Genomic DNA, 25,180 nt, shown 5'->3' with positions numbered 1-25,180 from the left:
CTGATAAAAGTTAGTTATATGAAGAAGTTAAAAACATCATTAATTTGGGATCTACTGATTCCCAATTTCAGGTCATTCTAAAAGGTAGGTAATTGTAGATGTCTACCTGTACAGAATATGAATAAAAGAGATTACCTATATCCCTGATCTGTGGTGGTACATTCGATAAAGCATTGACCTGGAACCCTGAGGTTGCCAGATTGAAACACTGGGCTTGTCTGGTCAAGGCGCATACAGGAAGCAACTATGAGTTGATGCTTCCTGCTCTCCCCCCTTTTCTTTCCTCTTTTTCTTTTTTCTTTCAGCGAGAGGCAAGGGGGATGGACAGACAGCAACAGACAGACAGGAAGGGAGTGAGATGAAAAGCATGAACTCACAGTTGAGGCACCTCAGTTGTTCATTGATTGCTTTCTCATATGTGCCTTGACCAGGGTGCTCCAGCCAAGCCAGTGACCCCTTGCTCAAGCCAGCAACCTTGGGCTCCAATCCAATGACCTTTGGGCTCAAGCCAGTGACCATGGGGTCATGTCTATGATCCCACATTCAAGTGGGCAACCCCACGCTCAAGCTGGTGACCTCAGGGTTTGAACCTGGGTCCTCAGCCTCTCTGGCTCATGCTCTATCCACTGCACCACAGCCGGGTCAGGCTCTCTTCTCTTTCTAAACTGAATAAATTTAAAAAACAAACAAGACTTTACCCAGGAAATTAATTCTATGTCAAGATACTTAATTAAATACTAATAAATGATGTGGTAATAACATAATCCTGGTCTATTGTTAAAGTCAGGACCTTAAGAAGTTTTTTCATAACACTGTAAAGTTTAAGTTCATGAGAATATTCAAAAGTAACTACATTTTCTTTTAAAAAATTGTTTTATAATTTAGTTTTCAAAATTCAGCCTGACCAAGTGGTGGCACAGTGGATAGAGCATCGGACTGGGACACATCGAAACCCTGAGGTTGCTGGCTTGAGTGTGGGATCATAGACATGAGCCCATGGTCGCTGGATTGAGCCCAAGGTCACTGGCTTGAGCAAGGGGTCACTCACTCTGCTGGAGGCCACTGGTGAAGGCACATATGAGAAAACAATCAAGGAACAACTAAAGTGCCACAACAAAGAATTGAAGCTACTCATCTCTCTCACTTTCTGTCTGTCTGTCTTCTCTGTCACTGTCAAAAAAAAAATTAGTTTTCAAAATTCAATTAGTTCTTGGTAAAACTTTTTGTTTTTTTCATTTTAAATTTTGGTTTCATTCTAGGAGAAAAAGAGAAAAAGTTAGGGCTGGTATTCTGATGAAACCACCCTGCATAATTAATTGCAGAGGAAATGGTATTGAGTCTAAAGAAAAGGCCAAAGGGCTCTGGCTGGATGACTCAGTGGGTTAGAGCATTGCCCTGAAGTGCAGAGGTTGCCAGCTTGATCCCTAGTCAGGACACATATAGGAACTGATTAAATTTCCTGTCTCTCTCTTCCTTTCTCTCAAATCAATAAAATAAACATTAAAATAAAAAAGGAAAAGGCCAAAGGAGCTAAGTTAAAAATCCTTAAACTCATCCTGCCCTTTTCCATTTGTGGCAGATTGAAATAAAATTAAAAGCCATAAATTCTTTGCTGGTCACAAAGCTCATCCTGCCATTTGTGGGTCTGTAATGCTTTCCTTATGACTCCTGAAAGAGCCTCACCTCCACTGGCATCACTTCCATCAAAAGATGGGAGTCTATTTCTCCTTCCATTGCTGGCCTTGTGACTTGTTTTGGTCAACAGAATGTGGTGGAAACTTAGACTTTCACACCTAAGCCTCAAAAGCTTTGCAGTTTCTCCTGTTCTCTTGGAAACTGTTCTGCTGCCCAGCCTACAGCCATCATCAAAGCCAGATGTATGAGAGAAGCCATCTTAGACTATTTAGGTCCTATGGTGCCACCAGATGACTGAAGACACATGAGTGATCCCTGGTGAGACCAGAACTATCTAAGCACAGCCCAAATATCTGACTCACAGAACTATGAGCATTTGAAAATGTTTTAAGCCACTAAGTTTTGGCTTACACAGTAGTAGATAACTACAACACTCCTCTACGGCATTTTTTTTTTTTTTTTTTTGAGAAAGAGACAGAGATAGGAAGGGAGAGAGTAAGGGAGGAGAGAGATGAGGAGCATCAACTTGTAGTTGCGTCACTTTAGTTGTTCATTGATTGCTTCTCATACGTGCCTTGACTGGGGGGCTCTAGCCAAGTCAGCAACCTTGAGATGTCAATGATCCCACACTCAAACTGTGGAGTCTGCACTGAAGTCAGCGACCTAGGGGTTTCTAACCAGAGACCTCAGCATCTCAGGTTGATGCTCTATCCACTGCGCCATGAGTCAAGTCCTTCTATGACTTTAAACGTTATATCTTTGCCTGAAATGTTTCCAACTCCCTCTGCCTACTAAAGTGAGTTATGCTCATCCTTTCAAGATAGCTCAATAGTTACCCCTCACCCTCGTAAAACCTTTCATCTTTCAGCCTCTTCTGTCATTTTACCACCAAACACCCTAATATAGTCATTAAAACAGGCTACCAATCGCTCTACTAGTGTTTCTTTTATCCGGAATACCTGCATTTCCCAGGAAAAACCCTATTTATATTTTTCTTCAGTGAGATAAGCCCTAGTAACGGATAACTGGTATTTCCTCTGTATTTCAGTAATAATAATAGCAGCTAGTATGTATTGAATATTTATTATATACCAGGCACTATTCCAAGTACTTTATTTGTTAACCTCCAAAATATCCTATGAAGTATATAAATGTGTGACTTTCAGCAAGTTACTTATTTAACACCACTGAAACTCATTTTTATCAACTATAAATGGGAATTATATATTATATATATTAACAGTCCCCACAATTCCTAGGGTTAGGATTCAATGAGAAAATACTTGTAAAGCTTGCAGCATGATATGCAGTACTTACTTAGTATCCAATAATTGTTGGTAGTAATTACTACTGTGATTATTTCTGTACTATTATCTTCACCACCTAGCTCAAAACCTAAAACAGAAAAAGTCTCAATGTTTTGGTGTGTTTTAAGTTATTTCTAAGTAGTTATATTCCCTACTTGCCTCAGTCTAACCCAGGGAAATGGGTTAAATGGTATGTAATCTTCTTAATTTCCATAGGCTGTACAAGATCCTGTATTTCAAAACACACTCATTCCCTTGGTTTCATACCAAACATTTCCCAATCTAATTCTGATAATCATGGCTTCTGTTGCATCCCTTAATAAGTATTTGCAAGACTAACTAACATACTCATATTGTAATGCTTAGATATCCCATAATATGGGATGGGGGAAATGCCAGAGATAGCAGTAATCTGGATATATAAAGTAGCCAATGGCATTCTTCTACATAAATTGACAGCATGGTGCTTTTCTTTTATTTATTTATTTATTTATTTATTCATTTTAGAGAGGAGAGGGAGAGACAGAGAGAGAGAGAGAGGAGAGACAGAGAGAGAGAAGGGGGGAGGAGCTGGAAGCATCAACTCCCATATGTGCCTCGACCAGGCAAGCCCAGGGTTTCAAACCGGCGACATCAGCATTTCCAGGTCAATGCTTTATCCACTGCGCCACCACAGGTCAGGCAGCATGGTGCTTTTCTGAGCCCTACAGTTAACCTATGCTCTTTTGTTTTAAAATTAGATACCCTTCTTTGTACCATATTTCATTTTATAAAGGTCCAACCCCTCATGGAGTCCCATGCCAGTTTCATAGGAAAAAAAAACCCCAAAACAAAACCTCCGCGGTTTCTTCAGGGGCAGACATAACAACACTGAAAAAGTTCCCCTGGTGATTATGATTATAATACAATGATAAAGATCTATCAAAATTACAAATGTAAATGAACTAATTCTAGGAACTTAGCCTACAGATATTGTGTACAAGTACAAAATGACACAGGTACAAAATTGTTTATTGTAGCACTTTATGTAATAGCGAAGAAATGGAATAGAGACAGGTTAAATAAATAATGGTAATCCATTAAACAGAATACTATGAAGCAATTACAAAGAATAAGTAAACACTCAATATATTATTGAACAAAAAGCTCTCCAATATATATTAAATGACTAAAGCAAGTTACAGTTTATACAGTAAAAATACCATTTGTTAAAAAGAAAGAGATCATTTATCTATAATAGATCTACTTATTTGCTTACCAGGCATAAAATATCTTTGACAGGATGCACAAGAAAGTAATAATATTAGCCAGTGGCACGGAGTGGGGGGGCACTAGTTGGTGGAGGGTACGAAGACAGACTATTGTGGCCCTGACTGGTTTACTTAGTGGACAGAACATCCACTTGGTGTATCGACTTCTCGAATTTGATTCCTGGTCAGGGAACATAAGAGAAGCAATCATCTGCTTCTCTTCCCCTCCTTCCCCCTTTCTCTCCCTCTTCCCCTCCTGCAGCCAATGGCTCGACTGGTTCAAGTATAGGCTAGGCTCTGAGGATAGCTCAATTGGTCTGAGCATCAGCCCCAGATGGGGATTGCTGGGTGGATCCCGGTCGGGTGCATGCGGAAGTCTCTCACTAGTCTCCCTCCTCTCACTTAAAAAAAAAAAAAAAGACCGCCTGATCAGGTGGCGGCGCAATGGATAGAGTGTCAGGCTGGGACGCAGAGGACCCAGGTTCAAAACCCCAGGTCACCAGCTTGAGCGCAGGGTCACTGGTTTGAGTGTGGTATCATAGACATGATCCCATGGTTGCTGGCTTGAGCCCAAAGGTTGCTGGCTTGAAGCCCATGGATGCTGACTTGAGCCCAAGGTCACTGGCTTGAGCGAGGGGTCACTCACTCTGCTGTAGTTCTCCGACCTCGTTAAGGCACATATGAGAAAGCAATCAATGAACAACTAAGGTGCTGCAATGAAGAATTGATGCTTCTCATTTCTCTCCCTTCCTGTCCGTCTGTCCCTGTCACACACACGCACAAAAAAGACTATTCTATACTAATAAATGCTAGTAGTTATTATTATATTATTTTTCCTTTTTTTTTTTTAATAGAGAGAGGGGATGGGGTGGAGCAGAGACAGAAAGAGAGAAACATCAATTTGTTGTTCCACTTATGTATACATTCATTGGTTGATTTTTGTATGTTCCCTAACTGGGGAACTAACTCACACCTTGGCAGATTGGGATGATGCTCTACTCAACTGAGCTACTCAGCCAGGCCTATAGTGTTAATTCTTAAAGAGAAAAGCAATATGATTCCACTCAACCTAGCACTGTGCTAGATATGTGTGCAACAAGTGTTGAATGAACAGAATCTGCTTAGATAGGACAAAGGACAAAAAATTCAACCATTTCTATTTTTTACCCAATGCAACTAAATGATTACAAGATTCCGTTAAGCCTGCTTATGTGGCTAGGGAGCCATTTTCTAGTTTCCTAATTCTCTTCAAGTCTCATCACCTAAAATAAAAGAGACAACTAGGGTTCTCACAACCTATAATAAACTAATATATAAAATGTCTTTACCGTGCCTTGGCTGGTTGGCTCAGTGGGAAAGCGTCAACCTGGCATGCAGGAGTCCCAGGTTGGATTCCCGGCCAGGGCACACAAGAGAAGTGCCCATCTGCTTCTTCACCACTCCCCCTCTCCTTCCTCTCTGTCTCTCTCTTCCACTCCTGCAGCCAAGGCTCCATTGGAGCAAAGTTGGCCTGGGCGCTGAGGATGGCTCTGTGGGCTCTGCCTCAGGCACTAGAATGGCTCTGGTTGCAACAGAGCGACGCCCCAGATGGGCAGAGCATCACCCCCTGGTGGGCATGCTGAGTGGATCCCGGTTGGGCGCATGTGGGAGTCTGTCTGACTGCCTCCCCGTTTCCAACTTCAGAAAAATACAAAATAAAATAAAATGTCTTTACCAACATCACCCTGAACACTTAATAAAGTTCAAAGAAACATTTTCTATAACAAGGCTAATCTCTTTCAGCAAACAGTCCATAGTCATACTACTTTGATGATGTGATTAAATGAAAATGTATTGAGTTCTATAGGTATATTTTTTATTTATTCATTTTTTTTAGAGAGAGAGGAGAGAGAGAAAGAGAAAGAGAAAGAGGGGGAAAGAGCAGGAAGCATCAACTCCCATATGTGTCCCAGGCAAACCCAGGGTTTTGAACCGGCGACCTCAGCATTCAAGGTCGACGTTTTACCCACTGCGCCACCACAGGCCAGACTCCTATAGGTATTGACAGTAAAATTAGATGTTAAAATACTCTAATGGCCCTGGCCGGTTGGCTCAGTGGTAGAGCGTCGGCCTGGCGTGAAGAAGTCCCGGGTTCGATTCCCGGCCAGGGTACACAGGAGAAGTGCCCATCGGCTTCTCCCCCCCTCCCCCTCTCCTTCCTCTCTGTCTCTCTCTTCCCCTCCCGCAGCGAGGCTCCATTGGAGCAAAGATGGCCCGGGCGCTGGGGATGGCTCCTTGGCCTCTGCCCCAGGCGCTAGAGTGGCTCTGGTCGCAACAGAGCGATGCCCCGGAGGGGCAGAGCATCGCCCCCTGGTGGGCAGAGCGTTGCCCCCTGGTGGGCGTGCCGGGTGGATCCCAGTCGGGCGCATGTGAGAGTCTGTCTGACTGTCTCTCCCCGTTTCCAGCTTCAGAAAAATACAAAAAAAAATAATAAAAATAAAATACTCTATACATGTATTACTTATGCAGCAGATTCTGTAAAGCCCTACTGAGTGACTGGCTAATGGCAGCACTCAAAAATATTATTAGCCCTGACCAATAGCTTGGTTGGTTAGAGCAGTGGTCTCCAACCCCCGGGCCATGGACCGGTACCGATCCATGGGCCATTTGGTACCAGTCCACAGTGAAAGAATAAATAACTTACATTATTTCCGTTTTATTTATATTTAAGTATGAACGATGTTTTATTTTTAAAAAATGACCAGATTCCCTTTGTTATATCCGTCTAAGACTCACTCTTGATGCTTGTCTCAATCACGTGATACATTTATCCATCTCACCCTAAAGGCCGGTCTGTGAAAATATTTTCTGACATTAAACCGGTCCGTGGCCCAAAAAAGGTTGAGGACCACTGGGTTAGAGCATTGTCCCAAAGCACAGAGGTTGCCAGTTTGATCCCCAGTCACAGCACATACAGGATCGGACCAATGTTCCTGTCTGTCTGACTCTCTTACCCTCTTCTCTCACTAAAATCAATAAATTAAAATTAAAAAATTTTTTTTATTATAGCCCTGGTTGAATAGCTCAGTTGGATATAACATCATCTGGATAAGCTAAAGTTGTGGATTCCATCTCAATCAGAGCACATACAAGAATCAACTAATGAATGCATAAATAAGTGGAACAACAAATTGATCTCTCTCTCTCTCCTCCTCTCTCTAAAATCAAAAAGTAAAAAAATTTAAAATTTTATCAAAAATTTCAAGCCCTGGCTGGTGGGCTCAGTGGTAGAGCATCGGCCTGGTGTGTGGATGTCCCAGGTTTGATTCCTGCTCCGGTACACAGGAAAAGCAACCATTTGCTTTTCCACCCGCCCCCCACCCCTCTTCTCTCTCTCTTCCCCTCTCACAGCCATGGCTCGATTAGTTTGAGTGCATCAGTCCTGGGCACTGAGGTTGGCTCCAAGGAGCCTTTGCCTCAGGTGCTAAAAATTGCTTGGTTGCAAACATGGCCCCAGATGGGCAGAGCATAGGCCCCAGACAAGGATTGCTGGGATGGGGTGGGGGTGATCCTGGTCAGGGCACATGTGGGGGTCTCTCTATCTCCCCTCCTCTCACATGGAAAAAAAAAGAAAAAAATTTCAAGCCACAAAAGTAAGTAGAATTGTACCATAAACACTCAGTTATCCACCCCTAGATTCTTTAATTATCAAAATTTGTCATACTTGTTTCCTCTATCCTTTCTTTGCTGAAATATTGTAAAATAAATACCAGATTATCATTTCATTTCACCTTTAAGTTAATTTAAATGGATATTTTCTTATATAACCACAATGTCATTATTATACTTAATCAAATTTAAAGTAATTCTTTGGTGTCTTATACTCAATCCATAATCCTATTGCCCCAAGTTATCTTTAAAATTACTTTAAAAAGTTTTTTAAATATCTACTGTAAGGTCGGTGGATAATGGGGGATGGTCACGTGGGGAACTCAGACCCATGAACTTTGGCTAGGACCGCCCACAACCAAGCGTGCCAAAAGAGGCTTCACAGGAACCGTTTGCAAAAAAGCAACCGTCTACCAGCCAGTGGGATTTCACCACGTCATGTTAGCTCGACTTCCCTAGAGGGACCCCTTTAAATATCTCCCATGTGGTTTAATCCGTGCAACTTCTCTGGCCTCCATCTTACCTCGGGGCCAGGGAACCTTGCCGGGCGGGATGCGCGCTCTGTATTCAATAAAGCCGTTTGCTATTCCACACTTTGTGGCTCTGGCCTCTTCCTTCCTTCTCGGCGGGGAAAAATACCTTACATTTTGGTGCCGAAACCGGGAGGAGTCAGAAGTCCGCAAGGACCGCTCCTCTTCCTCATCCCCTCCGAGAAAGAACCAGGAAAAAGAACCAGGATCTCCGACCTTCCACCCACTTCGGCGCATGGTGCAGTAAGTCCCCTGCCTCCAGCCTTCCTCTCAGTTCTTTCCTCCGAGACTCCTGAAACCGTGGCTACGTCAGGGAATTCTTTTCTGTTCCGAGTGAGTGTGGGCTTGTGGAGACCTCCCCAAGCACATCCACTTTCCACTTTCGTCCGTGGCCAGACCTTGAGTTTTTAGGACGCTAATACTCAACACTGACCACTCCGAGGACTGAGGGCGGCTGTTGTGGCACAGGAATCTCCCTCCCTAAGGAAGAAGAAACTGTTCTTCTTCTCTGCTGTGGCCAGACCACAGAACCCACTCAATTAGCCTCCTGAAGGGACTTTCAGTGTTAACACCCTCACCAATTTATCGCCAAAAAAGCTGGGAACTGATTGGAGATTTCTTACATTCATGGCTTCTAATTATTCGCGCACCTGTCCTTAATTTCTGTGCCGCCTGTTCCATACCGTGCAGGCATTTTTCTGGCCAGAGAAACCTCACCTAAAACCTCCACTCCTGATCTTTCCTTCTCCGTGGACTCCCAACTCTCTTTCCCTCCTGCCTGACCCCTGGGGTCGCCTATCTCTCTCTCTCTCTCTCTCTCTCCCACCCCTCCCACCCCTCTCTCGGGACTTTTCTCTGGTCCCTCTGCGGACCTCTTTTGTGCTCAGTTCTCTTCCCTCTGAGAGCCCCCTCCCTTCCCTTCTCAAAAACCTGTTTCTTATTCACCACTACCATCTCTTTCTCCTCCCCTGCTGGCCAGGGGCCCCTCCCTTCACTGTGTTCTTAAACCCTTCCTCCGTCAGGCCATTCTCAGCCTGGCATTGGATCTTACACCGGTATTCAGGACGTCCAACCCCAAATCTCTTGCAGGAAGTTCTGGCCCTGCCCTGCCTTTGGCTCCAGCGTTTCCTGCGGGATCTGGGTGCCGGGTTCCGCACGAGCCCCCCTCCTCTTATTCCCAAACCCCCAAACCCCTATCCGGAACCTGTGAACACGGCATTTAAAGTTTTTAACAGTCCGAATTAGTAAAAACAGGCCAAAGCTGTTCGCCAGGGCCGCATGCAGCAGAAGGTAACGCTCCAAACCCAAACTCTTGTGGCAACCCTGAGACTAGCAGAGCCACCAGCAGCTTGCTTTAAGTGTGGCAAGCAGGACCACTGGTCCCGGCAGGGCCCCTGCCAGCAGCTGCCCACTGAGCCCTGCCCTGACTGCAAGCAGCCCAGTCACTGGCGGAGCAATTGCCCCTTTGGGCAACAGGTTTTTCCTCAGTGCCTCTACGTGGAGGACAAGCCACCCAAATGGGAAGACCAATCCAGCCAGGTGGGTGCATCACTCAAACTCCTAGGACACGGCCTGGACTCGGAGAACCCAGGGTATGCTGCAACAAGTGGGTAAGTTCATCTCATTTCTTGTGGACACAGGGGCTGCCTTCTCTGTTTTGCCATCACACTCTGGACCTCTAGTTCCCTCACAGGTCTCAGTTATGGGAATAGATGTAACCCCTTCCTTTCCCCTTTTAACGCCACTCCTGACATGCAGTTCTGCCTCAAGCTTGCCTCCTTACAGGACCACTGGCAGTCAGGACCACTGGACTCCATCCATCTCCAGCTCACCAAAAGGCTGGACCCTGCAAATCCCCCTATTACTCCTCTTTTTTTTTAATCCTTACAGGACTGCATCCGCGAAGTTTCTCCAATCACGGCCACACAGATGTTCCCCCTGACACCCCTCAAAGCCACCACCTTCTGATCTCCCCCTCCCCATGACGCCCCTATTCAGCAGGAAGTAGCCAGATGAATAAACGGCGTCCCTTTTCTATTTAACACAAAAGGTCAGAATGTAAGGTCGGTGGATAATGGGGGATGGTCAGGTGGGGAACTCAGACCCGTGAACTTTGGCTAGGACCGCCCACAACCAAGCGTGCCAAAAGAGGCTTCACAGGAACAGTTTGGAAAAAAGCAACCGTCTACCAGCCAGTGAGATTTCACTACGTCATGTTAGCTCGACTTCCCTAGAGGGACCCCTTTAAATATCTCCCACGCGGTTTAATCCGTGCAACTTCCCTGGCCTCCATCTTACCTCGGGGCCAGGGAACCTTGCCGGGCGGGATGCATGCTCTGTACTCAATAAAGCCATTTGTTATTCCACACTTTGTGGCTCAAGCCCTCTTCCTTCCTTCCCAGCGGGTAAAATATCTTACATCTACCTACCTACTTTTAACATTTTATTTACCGATATTATAGAGGTAGGGGGAGCAAGAAATATCAACTCATAGTTGCTTCACTTTAGTTGTTCATTGATTGCTTGCCGTATGTACCTTGACTGGGCAAGCCCAGGACTTCAAACCAGCGACCTCAGCATTCCAGGTCAACCCTTTATCCAATGCGCTACTACAGGCCAGGCAAAATATATATTTTTAAAATATCCTTTTTTTAAAAAAAAAAAATTATTTATTTATTTTTTTTTGTATTTTTCTGAAGCTGGAAACGGGGAGGCAGACAGACTCCCGCATGCGCCTGACCAGGATCCACCCGGCACGCCCACCAGGAGGCGATGCTCTGCCCATCCAGGCCATCGCTCTGTCGCGACCAGAGCCACTCTAGCGCCTGGGGCAGAGGCCAAGGAGCCATCCCGAGCGCCCGGGCCATCTTTTGCTCCAATGGAGCCTTGGCTGCGGGAGGGGAAGAGAGAGACAGAGAGGAAGGAGAAGGGGAGGGGTGGAGAAGCAGATGGGAGCCTCTCCTGTGTGCCCTGGCCGGGAATCGAACCTGGGACTTCCGCACGCCAGGCCAACGCTCTACCACGGAGCCAACCAGCCAGGGCCTAAAATATCCTTTTACAAAAAAAAAAAAAAATCTTTTTGTTCAAATCAGAATCCAGACAAGGTACATATCTGGTGGTATGTCTTAAGTCTTTTTTTTTTAATAGGGTAGTACCTAATCCTTTTTTCCCCTTTCTATTCAATTGACTTGTTGCAGAAATTTAATATGTTCCATGTTTGGGACACACTTATACTAAAAAAATCATTCACTAGTTATTGGAAATTCAAATTTAACCAGGTGTCTTGCTTTGTTTTGGCTTAATATGGCAACCTTATACTAGAATCAAGTTCCACATTTCAGACAAAAATACTTCACAGGTGTTACTGTGTACTTCATAATACATCACATCAAAATATACATGAATGTCTGCAAATTGCAGCCTCATTCCTTCATTGTAAAGTTTTCTCATCAACCAATTCACTGGCATCATCCATTAATGATAACTACCTGCCTCAATTATTTCATAAGAGGTTGCAAAATGGTGATTTTCTGAATTTATCTTTTTTTTTGTAGAGTTTTTCTGTAAAGAACTTTCTGTCAAAAACTAGGGCTCTTTGGTTATCCAAAGTAGAGTTTATACATGAAAGCAGGCATAAAGGTATTCTTTCCTTTTAATTTTCAAGTGTCAGAGTAATCAGTAGTGTCCTAGTTACTTTGGATGGTGTGCAATGAGTTCTTTCAGGTTTTTTTCTTTTGGAGGGGTTCAAATTCATTATAAACTCATGGGTTTTTATATAGTTCATGTATTCCAATTAATTGTCTTAAGTCTTTGACATCTTCATCTTATATATTTCATAGCCAAAACCTAAAATTGGCTTTCCTCCAAGAAACTGGAAGTAGCTACCCATTGTCTCACATTTAGCTGATAGTTATGCATTCCCAGCAGGAAAGGAAAAGAAAGCACAGCACCTGACCTGTGGTGGTGCAGTGGATAAAGCGCTGATCTGGAATGCTAAGGCTGTCAGTCCAAAACCTCAGGCTTGCCTGGTCATGGCACATGTAAGAAGCAAGTACTACAAGTTGAAGCTTCCTGTTCCTTCCTCTGCCTTTCTATCTTCTCTCCAAAATCAATAATAAAATCTTAAAAAAGGAAGGAAGGAAGGAAGAAAGGGAGGGAGGGAGGGAGAGGAAAGAAAAAAGGAAGGAAAGAAGGAAGCAGGCAAGCAAGCAAGCAAGCAGAAAGGGCCTGGGCATTAGGGAAAGAGAAAAAGAGTAAGCACAATCACATTGGTCCTTCTCTTCCCTTTGGAGATCAGGACAGCTCTTTATAGCCACAACTAGCTAATCCAGAAAGGTCACTACTCCTTTCATATCTGAGTTACTGAATAGTCTCTGTAGGTCAATTTTCAACTTCTCCGTCGACTCCAAACAATTAGTTGTGGCTTCTGGAAGGACTTAATTAAGGACTTTGAGACATTTACAACCATTAAAAGAATACAGGATGAGCCTTACCAGGCGGTGGCGCAGTGGATAGAGCGTCAAACTGGGATGCGGAGGACCCAGGTTTGAGACCCTGAGGTTGCCAGCTTGAGCGAGGGCTCATCTGGTTTGAGCAAGGCTCACCAGCTTCAGCCCAAGGTCGCTGGCTCGAGCAAGGGGTTACTCAGTCTGCTGAAGGCCCATGGTCAAGGCATATATGAGAAAGCAATCAATGAACAACTAAAGTGTCGCAACGAAAAACTGATAATTGATGCTTCTCATCTGTCATTCTGTCCCTGTCTATCCCTCTCTCTGACTCTCTCTCTGTCTCTGAAAAAAAAAAAAAAGAATATAGGATGAGAAAAGATGAGAAACCGGGGACTGGAAGTTATAAAGTCATTTCCATTTCATTTTTGTGCCCCTCAAATTTTAAAGAATTTACCATTGATTCGTTTGTTATACTGTGACTATAAGGATGCAAATGGAGTTCCTCAATATAAAGGTAATAGAATGTAATAATTACTAGGAAGCAGAACAAATAGAATACAGGGCCAAAAATTGTATTAAATTAATTATGTCAAATATTTAAAGAAATTTGTCTGATCTCAAATGTCTTCTACAACTTACTAGTTCATAAAGATTCAGATTAAAATGACAAATGGGTAAAGGAAACGTCAGGTGACAAGGTTGATGATTGTTGATTTGATTTATTTGAGCATTCCTAGTATCTCAGCTCTAAATTTACTGGGTAACCTAGACCAAAGAGGACAAAAATATAGTCTACAAATATATATCTGTGCTGCTTTCTTTCTCCTGTGCCCATGGTAAATAACCCAAATCTACTTCAATGTTTTTTCTTATTAAGCTCTGGAAAAGCCTTAGAAACCCCGTTAGAATTATATGTGCAAGATACTGTACAATTCCATGAGTTTTGACAGCTATATATACCTGTAAAACCACCAACACAATGAAAATACAGAATATCACCCTCAAAAGATTCCTCATGCATCTTTACATCCATCATTCCTGCTGCCCCCAGACCTAGGCAACCATGATCTGCTTTCTATATTAGTTTGCATTTTCTAAAAATTTGATGTAAATGGAATTATACCATATATTCTCTTTTGTATCTGGCTTTTTTCAGTTAGCATAATGATTTGAGACTTATCCATAATACACATATCATACACACAGGTATACCCATTTTACTTTGGAGGAGAAAGACCAGAGTGAAGGAGTGAGTTGTCCAAGATAACACAGCTCTTTCAAGTGATATTTCTAAGATTTAAACTTAGGTCTTTTTTTTTTTTTTTTTTTTTTTTTACAGAAACAGAGTCAGAGAGAGGGACAGACAGACAGGAACGAAGAGATGAGAAGAATCAATCATTAGTTTTTTGGGGTTTTTTTAATCATTAGTTTTTCGTTGCGCATTGAGACACCTTAGTTGTTCATTGATTGCCTTCTCATATGTGCCTTGACCGTGGGGCTTCAGCAGACCGAGTAACCCCTTGCTCGAGCCAGCGACCTTGGGTCCAAGCTGGTGAGCTTTTGCTCAAACCAGATGAGCCCGCACTCAAGCTGGTGACCTCAGGGTCTTGAACCTGGATCCTCGGCATCCCAGTCTGATGCTCTATCCATTGCGCCACCGCCTGGTCAGGCTAAACTTAGGTCTTGTCATGGCTACTCCCATGTTCTTTTCATTATTGCATGTTGCATCTTTCAGAAGTAGCTGTAAAACAGCTCCGTTGCCAGTCCCCCTAAATGGGGCCACCATCAACCCAGATCAGTAGACTGGCTGCTTCCTGCAGATCTGTGGCAGCATGGAATCTGACAGCTGCCACCACCAGAAAAATGCCCTGCAAATCAGCAAAATCCAACAGGGGACAGATGGGGGAGTTTTTACATGTAGGACTCACTCACATTCAGTTCCACAAGTCTGCAGAGTTCTCCTTCGTGACAAACCCAGAGACTGCTAGGTTTCAGCTGTTGGGGTAACAATCAGAAATAGTCTTAGAAGAAACCTAGTTGGCAGAAATTCAAATGTTCTTATTCTGGTGGCAGAGAAAATAAACTGGAAGGGGAACACATGAAACTTTATACACAATTAAGGAAGTTTATTCACATTCCAGGATGTGGAAAAGATCCAACTATTTAACATACTCCCTCAAACTCTTCATTTATCTACCTTAACTATGTAACTCAACCCGCCAAAATTGCCTGAAACTGAAATTGGAATTAGATAACTCTCAGTCTGTGTACCCTTGGGCAAAGTCACTTAGTTCCTCTGAATTTCATCTCCCTCTCTCAAAGGATGCAGTAAGATATTTATGTAAAATGAATTTGAAAACAACTGTATAAAGTACTCCATAAGGATAGGGCCAAGTTCTCGTATTCAGCACTGCATCACTGCGCCTGGCATGTAGGATGGCTGCCTTATTAGAAACAAATATATATATATAAGCCATATGAATGACTTTTAACACTTTTAAAAGATGGTTTCATGGCCCTGGCCAGTTGGCTCAGCGGTAGAGCGTCGGCCTGGCGTGCGGGGAACCTGGGTTCGATTCCCGGCCAAGGCACATAGGAGAAGCGCCCATTTGCTTCTCCACCCCCCCTCCTTCCTCTCTGTCTCTCTCTTCCCCACCCGCAGCCAAGGCTCCATTGGAGCAAAGATGGCCCGGGCGCTGGGGATGGCTCCTTGGCCTCTGCCCCAGGCGCTGGAGTGGCTCTGGTCGCGGCAGAGCGACGTCCCGGAGGGGCAGAGCATCGCCCCCTAGAGGGCAGAGCGTCGCCCCTGGTGGGCGTGCTGGGTGGATCCCGGTCGGGCACATGCGGGAGTCTGTCTGACTGTCTCTCCCCGTTTCCAGCTTCAGAAAAATACAAAAAAATAAATAAATAAATAAAAAATTTAAAATTTAAAAAAGATGGTTTCATTTACAGGAAGTCCTCACTTAACTTCGTTAATAGGTTCTGTAACTAAGAGAAATAATGTATAATAAAACCAATTTTACTACAGGTTAATACCTGATAAAAACAAGAGTTAAATTCCTATGGCATCTCATCAATGTTGTAACAAAACAGTATTATTAGAGGACCTGTCATAACTGACTGGTGAAAAGATGAATATATAACACAGAATCAAAAAGAGATTACAGCCTGACCTGTGGTGGCGCTGTGGATGAAGTGTTGACCTGGAATAATGAGGTTGCTGGTTTGAAACCCTGGGCTCGCCTGGTCAAGGCACATACAAGAAGCAACTACTATGAGTTGACCACCCCCACCTCTCTCTCTACTCTAAAATGAATAAAATCTTTTTTTTAAAAAAAGGTAAGAGATTACAGATACTACAGATGTATTATACTTGCAAAATATACTAATTAACAGTAATATTATGTGTAAGCATCTACTAATTTAAAACTGTTTCAATAATGACAATTGTACAAGTACTTTTCTCTCCTTCATTGGCATAAATAGTTGACATAACATGTCTGATTACCATATATAATGTTAAGATAGATGATGGTACATATCAAAAGACCAACACTTGATACAAATATGTCATGTGTATGTGCAGTCTTAATCATTTTTTCATCAACTTTACTGAGGTATAATTTATATATAATAAACTAGATCCATTTTATTTTGTTTTTGTTTTTTTTTACAGAAAGAGAGTCAGAGAGAGGGATAGATAGGGACAGACAGACAGGAACGGAGAGAGATGAGAAGCATCAATTATCAGTTTTTCGTTGCAACACCTTAGTTGTTCATTGATTGCTTTCTCATATGTGCCTTGACCGTGGGCCTTCAGCAGACCGAGTGACCCCTTGCTCGAGCCAGAGACCTTGGGTCCAAGCTGGTGAGCTTTGCTCAAACCAGATGAGCCCGCGTTCAAGCTGGCGACCTCAGGGTCTCAAACCTGGGTCCTCTGCATCCCAGTCCGACGCTCTATCCTCTGTGCCACCGCCTGGTCAGGCTAGATCCATTTTAAGTGTATACTTTTGAGTCTTTTTTTTCAGTTCTATGAGCCTTGATAAATATTTACCCATGTGACCACGACATCAATCAAAATAAAATTAAAACAATCCCATCAGTCACTTCTGAAAGTTCCTAATATCCCTTAGGAATCAATCCTCTCCTCTACCCTTGGCCCCAGGTAATCTCTGATCTGCTTTCTGTCACTATAGATGAGTTGTTCTAGAATTTCTCATAAAAAATCATATAGTGTCATTGTTATTTTATATCTACACAATACATGGAGACTGAAAAGATTTTCCACTTGGTTTTGTAATTTTTTTTCATAGGCTTTTGGAAACAAGTTAAAATGACCATACTATTATTCATAGCTCTTTTTTCACTGAACTAAATGTTTGCTAATAAAGATACTTCCTAAATTAGTCTAACTTTTTTTAGGTTAACCTGAGAAAAACAAAGTTAGTGAAACAAACAAACAAATATACATATAGAGTCAATGACTTGGAAAAGTATTCTATATTAAAAAAAAATTGAAGCAATCCCATGGGTAGATAGGGTGTTTTACTAAAAGAGTTAGTGGAAGACAATTCATTAACTAACATAAACCCAGGAACAGAGAATATAATTTCAAAAAACTTGAAGAAAATATCAGAATCTACTGTTGCCTGATTTCGTACTTGTCCATGGGGGGGGGGGGATAGAAATGGCTCAATTTCTAAAGCATCTAAGTTATTCTTAGTATCATAAATTCATGTGACATCCCAAGTACTTCAATTATCAAAAAGGAAATAAAGCCTGACCAGGCGGTGGCGCAGTGGATAGAGCGTCGGACTGGGATGCGGAAGACCCAGGTTCGAGACCCCGAGGTCGCCAGCTTGAGCGCGGGCTCATCTGGTTTGAGGAAAAGCCCACCAGCTTGAATCCAAGGTCGCTGGCTCCAGCAAGGGGTTACTCGGTCTGCTGAAGGCCCCCGGTCAAGGCACATATGAGAAAGCAATCAATGAACAACTAAGGTGTTGCAACGCGCAATGAAACACTAATGATTGATGCTTCTCATCTCTCTCCGTTCCTGTCTGTCTGTTCCTGTCTATCCCTCTCTCACTCACTCTCTGTCTCTGTAAAAAATAAATAAAATTTAAAAAAAATAAAAGGAAATAGAAAAAATAGGGGCAATAAATCCCTCTAGGACATCATTAAATATTAACAACTCTCTTGAGATATAATTCACAAACCAGAAAACTCCCATTTAAAGTATATAATTCAACATTTTTAGTTGAATTTAGAGTTGTGCAACTCTAAATTTAGAATATTTTTGTCACTCCAAAAAGAAACCTTGTGATATTAAATTTTACATTACACTAGCATGTAGAAAGGGAAAAGTTTTTCCCCTAAAACATTCATTTCTATAATCATCAAAAATAAAATTAATCATGGAAAAGACTGAAAAAGGTATTGACATTTTCTTTAGAAATCTGAGCTGTGGTTAGAGTTACCAAGAATGAATATGCAGCCTGACCTGTGATGGCGCAGTGAATAAAGCGTCAGCCTGGAACACTGAGGTTGCCGGTTCGAATCCCTGGGCTTGCCTGGTCAAAGCACATAGGGGAGTTGATGCTTCCTGCTCCTCCCCCCTTCTCTCTCTCTCTCTCTCTCTCTCTCTCTCTCTCTCTCTCCTCTCTTTTTAGAAATAAATAAATAAAATCTAAAAATATATATAAAAAAAGAATGAATATGCTAAATCTCCCTTGTTTTTCTCTAAAATCAGTAACAACAAAAAGCCTTACTCAGTTGTACATATATTTCACAGTACCACATAATCTTTGCTATTTTTATAATGGGTATTTAAATACTGTAATTCTCATTAAAGACGTTTTTATTTCTCTTACAGAGAAAAGGAAAATGTGGCTTTGGGTAACCTCTAAAGTAGCTGAAAATATTTCTGTGCTAACAGCCTTTTAAAAAATATTCAGTCTGACCTGTGGATAAAGTGCAGTGGATAAAGCATTGACCTGGAACACTGAGGTCACCAGTTCAAAATCCTGCGCTTACCTGGTCAAGGCACATATGGGAGTTGATGCTTCCTGCTCCCCCCCCCCCTTTCTCCTCTCTCCAAAAATAAAGAAATAAAATCTAAAAATAAAAATTAGGCCCTGGCCAGTTGGCTCAGTGGTAGAGCGTTGGCCTGGCGTGCGGGGGACCCGGGTTCGATTCCCGGCCAGGGCACATAGGAGAAGCGCCCGTTTGCTTCTCCACCCCCCCCCCCTCCTTCCTCTCTGTCTCTCTCTTCCCCTCCCGCAGCCAAGGCTCCATTGGAGCAAAGATGGCCCGGGTGCTGGGGATGGCTCCTTGGCCTCTGCCCCAGGCACTAGAGTGGCTCTGGTCGAGGCAGAGCGACGCCCCGGAGGGGCAGAGCATTGCCCCTGGTGGGCGTGCCGGGTGGATCCCGGCCGGGCGCATGCGGGAGTCTGTCTGACTGTCTCTCCCCGTTTCCAGCTTCAGAAAAATGCAAAAAAATAAATAAATAAAAATTAAAAAATACTCAAATTTATTACAGAAATAAGTCATGTTCCCAAGTTTTGAAAAATTCTTTCCATTCAACAATGAAATTTTAATTATTTATCCTGAAATAACTGAAAGTTCACAAATGCCAGAAATAACCAGATCATTTGTGAGGTAATTAAAAAGTACAGCCAAACAGTAAACGGAACCTATATGTACTAATCATAAATAGAACTTGATAAATAAATACAACTTGAAAAATTCTTTAAATGACCATTACATTTTTAAATAAACATTTCTGCATGGAAAAGCTTTTAATTTTTTTTTTTTTTTTTTGCATTTTTTCTGAAGCTGGAAACAGGGAGAGACAGTCAGACAGACTCCCGCATGCGCCTGGCCGGGATCCACCCGGCACGCCCACCATGGGGCGACGCTCTGCCCACCAGGGGGCGATGCTCTGCCCATCCTGGGCGTCGCCATGTTGCGACCAGAGCCACTCTAGCGCCTGAGGCAGAGGCTACAGAGCCAACCCCAGCGCCCGGGCCATTTTTGCTCCAATGGAGCCTTGGCTGCGGGAGGGGAAGAGAGAGACAGAGAGGAAGGCGCGGCGGAGGGGTGGAGAAGCAAATGGGCGCTTCTCCTGTGTGCCCTGGCCGGGAATCGAACCCGGGTCCTTCGCACGCTAGGCCGACGCTCTACCGTTGAGCCAACCGGCCAGGGCTAATTTTTAACTTATTTATTTTTTGAGACATAGAGAGAAGTGGGGGGAAGGGAGAGAGATGAGAAGTATCCACTTGTAGTTGCATCACTCCAGATGTTCATTGATTGCTTCTCATTGACTGCTTCTCATAGGTGCCCTGGGTATGTGTATGTGGTTGGGGGCTCAAGCCAGTGACCTTGGGCTCAAGCCAGCAACCTTTGGATTCAAGTCAGAGATCTTGGGATCATGTTAATGAACCTGTGCTCAAGCTGGTGAGGCTGTGCTCAAACCAGTGAACTCAGAATTTCAGACCTGGGATGCCACTCTTCATCCACTGCACCACCACTGGTCAGGCTGAAAAAGCTTTTTAAAAGACACATTCAGCAAGTTACATTTATGAAATGTAAAAGGATAATATCTACTTCTAAATATGATTGATTTTATTATGTTCAAGAGAAAATTCTTAATGAAATGGCAGAGAACACATGGTTGTCTAGAAAAAGAAAATAAAGGGGCAGTGAAGCAGAAGGTTATCTTTCCCAAAGGGAAAAAAGTGTGGAAGAAAAAAATACACTAAATTAGAGAAGGCAGAGAGTTCTGGAGAGCTTTCACAGTAAAGAATCATGGGGGTGGCCCTGGCAGGTTGGCTCAGCGGTAGAGCGTTGGCCCGGCGTGCAGGGGACCCGGGTTCGATTCCCGGCCAGGGCACATAGGAGAAGCGCCCATTTGCTTCTCCACCCCCCCCTCCTTCCTCTCTGTCTCTCTCTTCCCCTCCCGCAGCCAAGGCTCCATTGGAGCAAAGATGGCTCGGGCACTGGGGATGGCTCCTTGGCCTCTGCCCCAGGCACTAGAGTGGCTCTGGTCGCAACAGAGCGACGCCCCGGAGGGGCAGAGCATCGCCCCTGGTGGGCAGAGCATCGCCCCCTGGTGGGCGTGCCGGGTGGATCCCAGTCGGGTGCATGCAGGAGTCTGTCTGACTGTCTCTCCCCATTTCCAGCTTCAGGGGGAAAAAAAAAAAGAATCATGGGGGTAAATCAGAACATAGAAAAACAGTTTGTTATTATTTTATGAAGTTGAGTTTTCATGTACCATACAACCAAGCAACTCAACCCAAGAAAAACTGTTGCAGATGTGCATTAGGAGGCGCATACAAAAATTTTCATAGCAGTACTGTTCACAAGAGCCAAAAACTGAAAAAAACCTGAATGTTCATTGTCTGGAGAATAATAGATAAGTACATTTGGCATATTCAGATAATGGAACATTATGCAATAATGACAACAGAACAAATTAACAGCTACCCTAAACAATTTATCAAATATCACCAACATAATGAGAAGAAAAACAAATTCCAGAAAACAATGTACCTTCCTATAGGTTCAAAAGCAAGCAAATCCAATGTTACTCAAGTATCTAAACACAAAATGTATTAATAGGATAATGGTTACCGCTGAGGAGAGAGCAGGGAAATGGGGAACAGGAGAACATAGGGAGATTGTGTGCTAGGTCTTGGGTATTTATTCATTTGTCTTATACTGTGTAACTTACATATGTTTCACACATTCTTTGGTATGTACAACATTATATTTGCGTAAGATAAAGAATAAAAAAGGTCAAGACAAGATGACGCTGGAGTAGGCGGATGTACCAACATCCACCTCCCAGAACCAAAGTGGATTACAAACTAATTTTAAGAACTATCATCTGGAAAAACCAACTTTGGACTAAACTAAGAGGACTCTTCAACCAAGGAACACTGAAGAAGCCACACCGAGACTGGTAGGAAAAGCGGAAACGTGGAGAGGGCTACCCAGCTCCCCGGAGCGAACGGCAGCCGGGAGAGACTCGTGTGGTAGGAAATGAGTTTAGCAGAGAGGGGAGGGTCCTGAGCCCTGGAGCCCAGAGGAGGCATAAGGAAAGTATTTAGCTGGAAACAAATCAGGATACTATTTGTGAGAAAGAGACTGATTTCTCAGACCCAGGATCCTTCTTAAAGGGACCGTGCAGAAACTTCTCTCACAACCACTCACACGGGGCGCCAGGGGACGGGGAGAGAGGAGAATACCAGAGTAGCGGGAAGAGAGTGTCGTCTAGGAGGCACAGGGAGAGACATTTTGGGAGACAGCCACCCTGACCCCTGGGATGAGTCACTCCCAAATCTGAAGTGAATATTTCCCCCGGAAACAGCAGTACCAGCAAGGGGAAGCAGGAGAGCAGCCAAACAGGCTCTCGCGCGGCACTCAGAGCAGAGCTGCTTGGAAGGAGGGAGTTTTCGGGTCTATAGTAGTGAGTGTTGGGGTCTTAGCTGTGGTGCCCACACCCCACACGGCCGAGGGCTCGCCGGAGGGCAGGTGGCAGCGGGACATGGAGGCGTGGTTCTGTTGGCAGGGGCAGAAGCCTGCTAGCCGCCACTGGGCTCACGTGTGAGCTCAATCTTGCCCGGCTGAGGAGGAATAGGCAGGCAAAAGCGGTCAAGCCCAGCTGCCGGCAGCCTGTAATACAGTCTGCGAGAGAAAGGCGGGAACCCCGGAAGAGGTGGAGACCAGCCCTTGAGCAAGGGCGCAGGAGCACAGCCTTGCCGTGGAACTGAGGCTTGTGGCCTGACTTGGGAGCCAGGGCGAGGCGAAAGCCCGAAAACAGGCAGAGGCCCGCAGCTGAGCAAAGGAGCTGCCACTGACCTCAGGGCCGAGCATAACGCCACCCACAGGGGAGGGGCAAAGGCCAAGGCCACCAAGGCTTGTGCACCCGAGCACATGATCACAGCCACTCCCGTGAAGGAGAGGTGGAAACCACAGCAACAGCCCCAGTGGGCTGGCACCGGTAACGACCAAACCGAAAAGCCCTAGGCAGCAACAGAAGAGGGAGTGGCGGGCAGACAGACAATACCAAGGGAACATAGGCCATACCCAGTGGACTCCAGAGGCCAGAACCTTCCTTTACACAGAGAAAATGCGAAGGCAAAGAAATGCAACACAAATGAACCAAGAGAAATCCCCAGAAAAAGACCTGAATGAATCAGATATAACCAAATTACCAGATGCAGAGTTTAAAATAACGATTGTTAGGATGCTCAAAGATATTAGAACAACAATAGATGGTCATTACGAACACCTAAATAAAGATATAGCAAATATAAAAAAGGACATTGAAATAATAAAAAAGAATCAGTCAGAAATGACAAATACAATATCTGAAATAAAGAACACAATGGAAGGAATTACAAGCAGGATGGATGAAGCGGAGAATTGAATCAGCGAGTTAGAGGACATGATAATAAAGGCACAGAAGCAGAGCAGAAAAAAGAAAAGACTCAAAAAGTCTGAGGAAACTCTAAGAGAGCTCTGTGACAACATGAAGAGAAGTAACATCCGCATCATAGGGGTTCCTGAAGAAGAGAAAGAACAAGGGATAGAGACTTTGTTCAAGCATATCATAGCTGAAAACTTCCCTCAATTAAGGCATGAAAACATTTCATATGTTCAGGAAGCACAGAGAACTCCATTAAGGAGAAACCCAAAGAAATCAACACCAAGACACAGCATAATTAAAATACCAAAGCTAAGTGATAAAGAGAAAATATTAAAAGCTGCTAGAAAAAAAAAGGCTATCACCTACAAAGAAGCCCCCATAAGGATGACTTATAACTTCTCAACAGAAACACTTGAGGCCAGAAGGGAATGGCAAGAAATATTCAAAGTAATGCAGAACAAGAACCTACAACCAAGACTACTTTATCCAGCAAGGCTATCATTTAAAATTGAAGAAGAACTAAAAAGCTTTACAAACAAAAAAACTCAAGGAATTCACTACAACCAAACCAAGGCTGCAAAAAATGCTAAGGCACCTATTGTAAACAGATCAAAGGAGAAAAAGAATATAGCAAAAGAGGAACACAGTTTTAAAGAATAAAATGGCGGCCCTGGCCGGTTGGCTCAGCAGTAGAGCATTGGCCCGGCGTGCGGGAGTCCCGGGATCGATTCCTGGCCAGGGCACACAGGAGAGGTGCCCATTTGCTTCTCCACCCCTCCCCTTCTCCTTCCTCTCTGTCTCTCTCTTCCCCTCCCACAGCGAGGCTCCATTGGAGCAAAGATGGCCCGGGCGCTGGGGATGGCTCTGTGGCCTCTGCCTCAGGTGCTAGAATGGCTCTGGACGCAACAGAGCGACGCCCCGGAGGGGCAAGGCATCGCCTCCTGGTGGGCATGCTGGGTGGATCCCGGTCGGGCACATGCGGGAGTCTGTCTGACTGCCTCCCCATTTCCAGCTTTGGAAAAATGAAAAAAAAAAAAAATAAATAAATAAATAAATAAAATGGCAATAAACAATTACATATCAATAATAACCTTAAATGTAAATGGATTAAATGATTCGATCAAAAGACATAAGGTAGCTGTGTGGATAAGAAAACAGGACCCATACATATGCTGTCTACAAGAGAAACACCTTAAATCAAAAGATGCACATAGACTGAAGATAAAAGGATGGAAAAAAACATTTCACGCAAATGGAAATGAAAAAAAGGCTGGGGTAGCAATACTTATATCAGACAAAATGGACTTTAAAACAAAGACTATAGTTAGAGATAAAGAAGGTCACTATATAATGATAAAGGGAGCAATCCAAAAAGAAGATATAACCATTATAAATATCTACGCACCTAATATAGGAGCACCTAAACATATAAAGCAGACTTTGATGGATTTAAAGGGCGAGATCAACAGCAATACTATAATAGTAGGGGATTTCAATACCCCATTAACATTATTAGATAGATCCTCAAGAAAGAAAATTAACAAAGAAACAGCAGACTTAAAGGACATATTAGATCAACTCGATTTAATAGATATCTTTAAAACCTTACACCCTAAAACAGCAGAATATATATTCTTTTCAAGCGCTCATGGTACATTCTCTAGAACAGATCACATGTTAGGGCACAAAAGCAGTCTCAACAAATTTAAGAAGACTGAAATCATATCAAGCACTTTCTCTGATCACAATGGCATGAAACTAGAAATCAACCACAACAGAAAAACTGAAAAATACTCAAACACTTGGAAACTAAATAGCATTTTTTTTTTTTTTTACAGAGGCAGAGATAGACAGGGACAGACAGACAGGAACGGAGAGAGATGAGAAGCATCAATCATCAGTTTCTCGTTGCGCGTTGCGACTTCTTAGT

The 25,180-nt window shown here is 43.6% G+C and overlaps 1 protein-coding gene across 2 annotated transcripts in view; it reads right to left on the bottom strand.

Moving 5' to 3' along the window:
• The window catches only part of KIF24 (kinesin family member 24), a 116,298-nt gene that overhangs the window by 68,549 nt on the left and 22,569 nt on the right, over positions 1 to 25,180 (bottom strand). Inside the window, exon 2 of one of the 2 annotated variants that reach the window (XM_066256888.1) lies at positions 14,751 to 14,813. The gene's annotated coding sequence lies outside the window, so the exon portion shown is untranslated. Of the gene's footprint in view, positions 1 to 2,952; positions 3,033 to 14,750; positions 14,814 to 25,180 lie in introns of those variants that run through there. The other variant, XM_066256889.1, reaches the window with a different exon arrangement.

Source organism: Saccopteryx bilineata, chromosome 2, assembly GCF_036850765.1.
Source record: "Saccopteryx bilineata isolate mSacBil1 chromosome 2, mSacBil1_pri_phased_curated, whole genome shotgun sequence".
NCBI classification, from domain to species: domain Eukaryota; kingdom Metazoa; phylum Chordata; class Mammalia; order Chiroptera; family Emballonuridae; genus Saccopteryx; species Saccopteryx bilineata.
The sequence above is the reverse complement of the archived record's forward strand: the minus strand, read 5'-3'. Positions and strand labels throughout refer to the sequence as shown.